The 10,380-nt window shown below is 32.2% G+C and overlaps 1 long non-coding RNA gene across 1 annotated transcript; it reads right to left on the bottom strand.

Moving 5' to 3' along the window:
- Nucleotides 1-283: 283 nt before the first annotated feature.
- Nucleotides 284-2,935, bottom strand: LOC131932540 (uncharacterized). Its single transcript, XR_009384603.1, has 3 exons — nucleotides 2,759-2,935; nucleotides 950-1,039; nucleotides 284-392 (listed from the first exon to the last, which is right to left on the bottom strand). It is a non-coding gene; the product is annotated as an uncharacterized LOC131932540 (long non-coding RNA).
- Nucleotides 2,936-10,380: the final 7,445 nt, after the last annotated feature.

The following is a 10,380-nucleotide window of genomic DNA, read 5'->3' as shown; positions in this document are numbered from 1 at the left end:
GCTCCGGGGTACGAACCCGAGGCTATCGAGTTAGCAGTCAAGCTGTTGTACGGTTTGCTATAATACAGAAAAAGTAAATTTTATACTATAGTAATAATAGTATCACTTTTCTCATAGTTCATTTAAATATTACTTAATATTGCTGATCATGATATAGAATCTACATTATTTCAAAAATATTATAATAAAGGTTGCAATTACAGATAAAATACTATCAACGAATTATTTAATATGATCCATTCTACTTGAATCTACTTTACCATACTGGCACTTGTAGCCAAAGTAGCCGTAATCACATCCGTATTCACAATCCCCTCTAAAGCTGCATGGCGTTCTTGGCATGCAGTGACACATATACTGGCACTTAGAGCCGAACCAGCCGGACGGACATTCTGTGGGGGAGGGGAGGGGGGAGGACAAAAACCCAGGCTTAAATCCTAATCAGATAATCTACTGAATTAGGAAGTCTTTAATCCTAACTATCTGGGCTACAGATATTATATCATAATATTTATATATACATATATATATATATATATATATATATATATATATATATATATATATATATATATATATATATATATATATATATATATATATACATAAATATATATATATATATATATATATATATATATATATATATATATATATATATATATATATATATATATTTATGTATATATATATTATATATATATATATATATATATATATATATATATATATATATATATATATTATGTATATATATATATATATATATATATATATATATATATATATATTTAATTATATATATATATATATATATATATATATATATATATATATATATATATATATATATATATATATATATATATAAAGTATGAACTTGTTTAAAGCCAATGGTGTCGCCTCAAGTACTACGATTCCTCACAATGTGTACATCAATTCAACTTACTTATAGCCGGTGCGCCTAAAGAGACTCCAACAAAAACTGTAAACTGTACAAAAGCGGATATCATTTGTGAGTGTCGATTTGGAGGCCAAGCTGACAGTTAAAAAAAAATAGTTAAATATAATAAAAATAGAGCTGTATGTTTTCAGCTGTTTTCCAAAGCTATTACATTAAACTATCAGAGCTGTATTTATAGTGTATATGATAGTGTATCACTATTATTAGTTTTACCCAGAGGCGTAGCGAGGGGGGGGGGCGGGGGGTACGGACCGCACCGGGTGACACCATTTAGGGGGGTGACACCAAGGCTAAAAATAGTAAAATATATACAAAAAAACTTGAGGGGGTTGCAAATCGAAAGTTCGAGGGGGGGGGGGGGGGGGTGCAAATCGAAGATTTGAAAGTTTTTATGAGGGAAGTGCCGCATCAGGTGACACCCGACCTCGCTACGCCACTGGTTTTATCTAATACTCTTTCAAACGTAGATATAAAAACGTAGCAGTAATATTGAATTGTAATATATGTACATTTGAACCTTCAATATTTAATATGCTGTTGATAAACATATACTTCGCATAAGTTTAAGAGCGATCGTTAAATAATTTCGGACACTTTTATTTCATTTTCACTCAGTAAAACATTAACCGTTTTAAGAAATACCAAAACCTTATATTATAAATCTAAAGATTTAAAGACATGCAAAAGGGTAAATACTCGAGACATCATTTTTTTTACAAATGTATTATAATAAAAGCATAGGTGTGTGGTTTTAACGATTTTCTAAAGACTGGACACATTTCATGCTTTTAAGTATTTCGATAACGAAACCAAATTTTAAAACAAGCTAAAAACAAAATTATTTTGCTATTTAATTAAAACCAAACTTTAAATAATTAGGTTGCGCTGACTTTTAAAAATATCAAAATAAATCTTTTTTTTCATATATTTAAAGGCTTAGTAACGCGGTGAGTGGGTGGGGGGGGGGGGGTGGTAGGAGGGGATAGAAAGCCACCGAGCATAACTCACGTTGAATGAAATAGCCAATCAAAGTGGTTTAGCGAAGTGAAAAAAAAGAGTAACATGTTGAATGTAATTATAAATACAAATATAAATTTAATCATAAATTAAATCATACATTTTTTTAAAATCATAAATCAAAAGATATGTAGCCTTAAAAGTAAAGCATATTATAAAAATATCTGCATACAAAATTCTATAACATTAATTCTTACATATACATCTTATTAATTATATTAAGAAGGATTAAATTTGTTTCTGAAGACTAATTATAATTATATAATTATAACATAAACACGTTTTTAGTTCATGTCAACAATATGAACGGGTCTTCTTTTTTGACGAGCTATACAAACGCAAATGGGGATAAACAATCAATAAATTATCTAATTAAATGAGGTAGAGGTTATCAAACTGTACCTGTAGGAAATGGATTGTACAGCGCATGACTGATAAGACAAAATCTCGAATTTGACTCCAGACTTAATACGTCCCAGAGTCCACCCAGCTGTTTAGGGTACCTGGCTTATGTTTAGAAAGTAAAAGCGACTTAGCGTAGTGCTGACCACACTATCCCCTGGGCCACGGAAATAGCTGAGCTCTACTTCAACTGACTCGCAGATGGTCCGATAGGGTAACTTTTGTGTTCTCTGGCTAATTTAAAATGTAAGGGATGTGTTCTTAGGCATCCTTCATTATACAATAGTGTCGTTTCTAAATTATAGATATAGATCAAGGGAATAAATAAATTTCATTCTAGATCTAGACTCCGACTAGGAGCTATTTTTGACTTACTGTTTGTGTAAAATAAAGCACGTTACAGATTTCTTTTATACCTAACAGCGTCTTTAAATAGGAAAAGTATTTGCATACTTATGGATACACGTAGTCTTATGTTTACATTCAGTAACAAGATAAGCAATCGTCTTCCTTAAAAGGTTTCTAATAGTTTACAATGTGAATTACGGCCATGTTTATAAAAAAATTGTGTTGATTCTTTTTACTACGTCATATGTCTTCTCCATTTGTATTCGAGATTAAATTTTTGTTTTCTTAATATTTTTACTTTCTCGTATATACGATGTATAGAGAAAGTCTTGTAATCGTGCAAAAAAAAAATATTGTTTTACACCTCACTGATACGGAAAAACATAATTTTGCAATCTTGTCAATATGTCTGTGTGTCTGTCTGTCTGTCTGTCCGTTTGTAAACACGATAACTTGAGTACCGTTACAGCTAGGTTGATGAAATTTCATATATAAGTATTTTATTAAAATCGTAGATCCGTGTCAACTTTTGAGCGATTTCCGATAACCGGAAGTGGTACTTTTCCTACTTTGAATTTTTCAAAAGCCTATAACTTGAGTACTATTTCAGATAGATAAATGAAATTTCACATGTAAGTAAAAAATCTAATTCTCTACCTTCTGTTAAATTTTGAGTAATTTCCGTTGACCGGAAGTAGTAATTTACTCTGCTTCCGATTTCTCAAAAAACGCATGTAAATTTTAAAGTACTAATAATATTGCGCACTATTATGCACTTTTTTAATTGGCGTTCACTTGGTGTGCGATTCTTTTGTCTACGAGATTTTATTCTATTTTTAAAACTTTAAGTATTTAAAATGGATTAAAAATCATGTCTATAGCCCGACTTCCCATCCACTGTTATTTCATATAAGAATATTCGAGAAAGTTTAGGGGAGATCACTTCCGGTTTATTTGTTCTTATTAAAATGAAGATTTATTTTACACAGGAAAATTTTATGAAAAAGAGATTTGAAAATATTTTTTTTGTTCGAGAAATAATAGAGATAGGGTAATCCCTTAGTTTAGCGTCGGTTATTATTCCGGAATCGTATAGCAGTAAAAAACAGTAAAACAATGTCAAAGTCTGTCACACACTTCCGGAATTCACCGGAAGTACTGTAAACCATACTTTATTTGGCGTCATCTTTTATTTTTATACAGAATGTTTAAATTTGGATAGATTTATTTTTGTAATCATTTTACATTTTGTAATCATTTTTACTATTTTCGTAATCTAGATTTTTTTACTTGGCCTAGCAGCTAGATATCTAGTTAGATCTAATTAATTAATGGTCGCAAATCCGCTGCAAGCCAAATACTTGAAATACATAAAACATTTGACTTCATTATTTATATTTATATAAATAATATATGTTGTTTTTTTAATGTTTAGATCTATTAATTTAAATCTACTATTATATTTATTCTTGTTTCCTTTTTTCGATTAAACTTAAAAAAAATTAAAACATTTATTTACTACAATCGACTTTCAATTTATTTATATTTCAATGGTCAAATAAACGATAGTTTACCGTAACTCTAGTTACCGAAACTCAACAAACATTACCCGATAATTTCCGACGCTAAACTAAGGGATTACCAGAGATAGATCTAACATGATGTCAAAAGAAGCAAAAACATCATTGCGAATATTTTGATTCGATAATTAGTTAAGGCCTACTCATTTGTAAATGTAAGTTTCAATCTCTCATTTTAGCTCGGCCAACTTAAAAATTAATTTTATAATTCCTTTCAAAAGTGTGCGCTTGATTGATTCTCTCAGGCTAACCTGGGACGGAGAGGTCTAGCTGTAGAGAGCTGGACTGCTAACCCGTAAGTCTCGAGTTCGAATCCGGGTTCAAGTCACTAGACCGTCCCTGAGTCCACCCAACTCTGATGTGTACCTAACTCACGTTAGGGAAAGTAAAAGCGGCTGGGCATAGTGCTGACAACACTATCTCTTCATATGCCGAGGTCACAGAAACAAGTGAACTCTACTTCACTTGCCCCATAGACCGTCAGAATTGGCAAAAAGGTGGGATGGTACCCATTTATCAAGGGTACTAGATCATGGGTTGCATCGAGATAGGTTTGTCTACTCTTAAACAACTAATCCAAAGTCTATTTACAGTACTAATCCAAACTCTACTCACACTATTGTATCACAAACACAAATCTACTTGAACTATACTGTAACTAGCTCATAATCTATTATCTTTAATTCTATCATTAACCTATGGTCTACTGGTATAAATAATTGTAATTTCATTATCTAATCATGCACATTATCAATAATTGCATCAGTTGTTTTTTTTTAATTTGGGTTCTATCGAACTTAATATTTTATAGAAACAGAATGGTAAAGGATTCGTTAATTTCTTTTGTTTATTCTATTTTTATGAATGAGATAATCATTTAGGCTAATTTATAATTATATTTTAAAATGTCTCTTTATACTGTTACTTAATTAATAAAAGAAAATATTAGCGCTTTTTTTAATATAATACCTTGAAATGAAAATGTTCAGTTCATATAAAAAAGATTCCTCTTTAGACCTAGCGATCCATTGGGTAGATGAAGTGGAGTTCATATGTTGCTTGACCTCGGCATGTGAAGGGATAATGTGGTCAGCATTATGCCCAGCCGCCTTTACTTTCCCTAATGTGAATTAGGTACCCATCACTAACTTGAACCCGGATTCAAACTCGAAACTATCGAGTTAGCAGCCTAGCGCTCCACCCCTAGGCAACGCCGTCTCTTAGTTCATATCCACCGTCAGCTTAATGCTCCTCGTTACAGTCACAGTTTTGTGTTTATAGATTCAGTATTTAAATTATATTGTAAAAACTGGTGTTCACTAGAACTAGAACCAAACTATATTCATGGTGAATTGACTTCAGACAGATTTTACAAACAATATTACACCTTTTTATGGTGTAAGATATGTAACAGAAAGAAAGAGGCGTTATTGGTGTTCCAAGTAATAGCTAAAGTTAAGTTCACTATTCTTACTGTATACGACATGAACACAAAGTGCTCATTATAACATACTTTTCATCAAGTTTGATAAAAGATTTAAGATGAATTTTGTGCTCGTTACTGACGCGTCTGTCAATGTTTGAATTGTGACTGTAGTAACGGTTTGCTAATGGTTCGTTTAATTAGTTTCTCAACATGTGAATTTCTACACAAATATGAAAACTTTTGTAAAAGCGATGTATACATAGACAAGGGACGCAATACTGTTCACTCAAGAAAATGACTGGATGTGAAAAAATTATTATGTTTAATCATTACATTTTACTCTCTTGTCTACAGAAAAGATAATTTAATTTTAGTTACTTAATTTAGCGTATTTTATTTATTTTGGTCTGCTCCTTTCCATTACATGAGTAACTAAGGTCAAACTTGGGTGTATTTTAATCAGGCCTTTTATAATGCAGGGTCTACAGTACAAATCACGTTGTATATTGGTTTTTCTTTACCCAAAATATTGATTTAGCTGAATCTTCACATGTCTACTTAATAACTATATTTCATACTAATACATTTTACAAATAAAATCATTTAAAATGTTAACAATTGCAATTATGCTCGTTTTGTATACAAAACGGTTTTTTAAAGTTTTAATCGAAAAACTTTGTGTTATGTCATTTGAATGTTTAGCTTGTGAGTTGTTTTTCTTATTTACCCTCACGCTACATCAACAGCGTGGTCTAGCGATAAATACCTAGACTGCTAACTCAACTGTTTGGAGTTCAAGTCGGTAGAACGTTCATGATTTCACCCAGCACTAATGAGTACCTAACTCGAGTTAGGGAAAGTAAAGGCGGCTGACCACACTATCCACTCATATGCCGAGGTGACAGAAACACGTTAACTCTACTTCACTTTCCCTATGGACCGTCAGGTTCCAAAAGTGAACACAGACCGACGCCTTGTCGGACGTTCTTTTAGGTAGTTGGACTGTGGTTTTCTGTTGTTTGCCGTTACGCATCAATGCTTCAATTCTGTTAGTGAATGGCAGCACCGCCTGAATCACTTCTAACTTGTGGGTAAAGGCAAAAGGTGGGAGTCGACAGTCTATTTATCCCCACTTTCACAGTTCAACTATTAGAGTTAGAGTCGATTCCTTTGTACCTTTCACCTTTTTCATGTGTTTGGTATTTGACAAAGGTTTTATGAATCAGTAAAGATCTCCTGTTAGGTTTACCAACTGCCTCCGTTTTTCAAACAACATTATACTTTTTTTCTCCTGATGACCGGCGGCAGCCATTTTCTAATGCCCTTGTGACCTATTTTGTCAGTGTGGACAGTACCTAACTTTATCCAGATTCTCTCATATGGAGATTTTCGTATGTATTTTAAGGTCTTATGGTGACGTAAGTTACTTTAATTTCACCATAGTAATAATGACCTTTTATCTACAAAATAGGCACCCCGACCATGACAGAGAAGTGTGAAAAAAATTATCTTCCATTAACGAAGCATGTGATACGTACAACTAATTACTGTACAACATGAAGCCGTGAAAAAAATATTACACAACTCATGACACAATTGTTAATAGAGAAATAAAAACATTTTACTCAAGGAAAGATAAACTATAAAATAATACTGCATTTTTTATAAAGCAAAAGTTGTTTTTCTGTAATACCGTTTCATTAGATACCGTATTCTAATTTTGAAATGTGATGTTTATTTGTGTTTCAGCTAATGTTACGTAAGAACTTAACAAAACACCATGTACACTATTTGTAGTTGCCTACAACAATAGGTTGTTTATAATGAAATGGGAGACGTCTTATTATTTAAATACATCCTAAAGTTTACCTGGCATGCACATGAAAATAGTGATGGATACGATGACTGTACTGTTGATCTAAGTTGGCCACAATGATTAACATTAACTGCACTTATAACCGTTGTATACGCTACTAAACCATGTCAAACGCATTATTCATTACAAATTAAAATTAAGTTGCAATTTTTACATTTCCAGTTTAAACATTTAATTAAATGTTAAAAATAAGATAGTAAAACACTGTGTAAAGAAAAATAAATTCATTTCCAATTTTTAAATGTATGTTTAATAGAATACTTTGAAAACTGTAACATATTTTTAAAAAATATTTAAGTATGAAAATTATAATACGAATAATATTTGTAAAGAAGAGTTCAAATTGAAATTAGTGTTGTAACGCATTTAAAAAAAATTAAAACAAAACTCAATGAAAGCGCATGATAACAAACATGCGATGCAGAATATGTAACAGTAGAGTCTATGACTTCCAATGTTGATACTCAGGGCATACACACATCAGACAGTTGAGCTGTACTCTGCTCGATGCCTCTCTGTAGAGATCACTGCTTCAGTGTAGAGTTTCATTGTCTCGTACACAAGAATATACTGTTGCTGTAGGTAAACAAAGAACATATATATCATAGGCTTTTTTGTATGTGTTGCATAAATTAGAAAAAAAAATCGAAAACATTTGCAAAGTGTAGATTGGCACACATTGAATGTACACAAGTACTTGGACAACGTAAGATAAAGAAAATAATTGGTTAGACTTACAAGTGTAGGAATGGCGTGCGGTCTGATGGATTTGACTTTACCAACAACAACAGGAACGGTCAAATAGTTCTCTTGGTCCAGTCTGTCCATCAGAGTTGTCACAACATAGGCCAGTCCACTCAGTTCAGTACCGTTTCTTGGAAAAAACAATTAAAAATACAAACATAAGGTTAAAGTTCAAAGGTCTGAGTTAAGTTTGTTTACTTCAGATGGTCATCTATAAATAATACTTCAGTTCTCCAGTTATATCTGCAAATATCTAATTATCTACAGTAGTTAAAAATAGTATGGTTAAGTAAGTTTTGCACTTTACTTAATTTCTATTTGACTCGTAGATGTAAACTTTTACGTTGGTGTTGTTGTAAAAAGAATGGCGATGGATGGAGGGGGGGGGGGAACTACACCATGTATCACGTATCCTAGATACAACACTAAGTAGGCTTAAGTTCTAAGATCCATATGGAAAAGGGAGTATATTTCATAACTTTTTTTACACTGGTATATGAATGTGGGGCTAAACTATCCCCATCCGCCTTTACTTTCCCCAACGCCAGTCATGTACCCATCAAGCCTGGATAGAGTCAGAAATGTCCGGAAACACCAGTCATGTACCCATCAAGCCTGGATAGAGTCAGGAATGTCCGGAAACACCAGTCATGTACCCATTAAGCCTGGATAGAGTCAGAAATGTCCGGAAACACCAGTCATGTACCCATCAAGCCTGGATAGAGTCAGGAATGTCCGGACCGATCGCTCTACCACACCACCACGGCGTCTCAGTTAAAGATCTATCGGTCTATATACTGCGTTGGTGACTTTAATGGAACTGTGTATGTCGGGGGGTTAAAGGTGACGATGCTATCTGATGTTATAGATTTAGTCTAGCTAGTGGTGGATGGGCGTAAGTTAAAGCTTATATTCAATACCAAAGACAACAGACAATTCAAACATGCATGCATGTACAATTACGCCAATGGTTGCTATAAATAAATAAAACGCATAACCAACACACTTGCCTGCACGTGTAAACTACTGACTTATCCGGAGTTCTCAACGATCGCGCGTATTGAACAAACGGCAGGAGATTTTTGGGTTCGATAAGACGCTCTGTAAACGTGAGATGAGTCACTTCTTGCGTTTGTTTCCCCTAAGAGAAAGGAAAAAAAAATATGTTTTTTTTTAAAATTAAGTTCGAGCTACAGTGTCCTTTCTTACATTGTAAAAAATATTGGTGAAAAATGAAAAATTCAAAGCAGCATTTTAATACTAGTAAACTTAAAAATCCCGAAACACAAACATAAACACTATGTAGACATTTTAATATACACCAACATTTATATTTTATATAAACAAACTTCTATGCATATATATATATATATATCTGTATATGTATATATATGTATATGCATGTTTTAATAGTTACATATATATATATATATATATATATATATATATATATATATATATATATATATATATATATATATATATATATATATATATATATATATATATATATATATATATATATATATATATATATATATATATATATATATATATATATATATATATATATATATATATATATATATATATATAATGTATTTTTGTGTAACATCTTAATTGCATATTTCGCGTTTCAATGATGAAAAGCGTACGCTATATAGTTCTCAAACAACGTGTAAGATGTCAGCAGTGTATTGTGCAACATTACCTTAACGGTAAGCTTCATTTCTGTCCATGTTGGTGCTGTTGTTACTGACTCGACATTGACAGCTATGTTCCCACATTGTAACGGCTGGTCTTGTTCTTCAGGTAAGTAGATAGCTAAGGACTGGAGAAAAAAAAACATGTTTTTTTTTGTTAACTTTATTTCAACATTTACACGTTGAAGGTTGGGGTGCTTTAGATTTTGGTATAACAAACTGTATATTAGGCCGTCAAGAAACCACTCGCTGCAGAAGTGACAACATCAGATTTTTCCAGTCCACCTCATCAAGTCAACATTCCGTCTCGGCTTCTTCAG

Source organism: Physella acuta, unplaced genomic scaffold (genome assembly GCF_028476545.2).
Source record: "Physella acuta isolate Inbredline_101_S28 unplaced genomic scaffold, ASM2847654v3 ptg002202l, whole genome shotgun sequence".
Taxonomy (NCBI): Eukaryota; Metazoa; Mollusca; class Gastropoda; family Physidae; genus Physella; species Physella acuta.
Note: the sequence above shows the minus strand (reverse complement) of the source record. Positions and strands in the feature narration are given on the sequence as shown.